This window comes from Alligator sinensis, unplaced genomic scaffold, assembly GCF_000455745.1.
Source record: "Alligator sinensis unplaced genomic scaffold, ASM45574v1 scaffold1794_1, whole genome shotgun sequence".
NCBI classification, from domain to species: domain Eukaryota; kingdom Metazoa; phylum Chordata; order Crocodylia; family Alligatoridae; genus Alligator; species Alligator sinensis.
In genome coordinates, this window is record NW_005843567.1 from 22,592 (window position 1) to 23,003 (window position 412).

A 412-nucleotide genomic window follows, 5' to 3' on the forward strand; every position below is an offset into this window, starting at 1 on the left:
GCGGAGACGGGACCTACCAGACCTGGGCCACCATCGAGATTGACCCGAGCAGCAACCAGGATTACGCCTGCAGTGTGGAGCACGTGAGCCTGGGTGCAGCCCTGAGAGTGGCCTGGGACAAGGGCAGGACGGGTGAGTGACCCCCGCACCGGGAGGGAGAAGAAACCTAGCAGGAGCGTGGAGAAGGGGTTTAAGCGGAGAAGGAATTGGGGGGTCGGAGGATGCAGGGGGCACAGAGAGGGAGGGGACATTTGGCCGATGCAGTGTTGGGGCAGGTGTGGGGGTTCCCCTTGCTCACTTCCCCTTCCCTCTTCCAGAGTCCGACCCAGTGATGATTGTGGGCATCGTTATCGGTGTTGTGCTGGTCACTGCCATGGCAGCCGCAGCGGTTTTCTTCCTCAGTAAGTGCTGG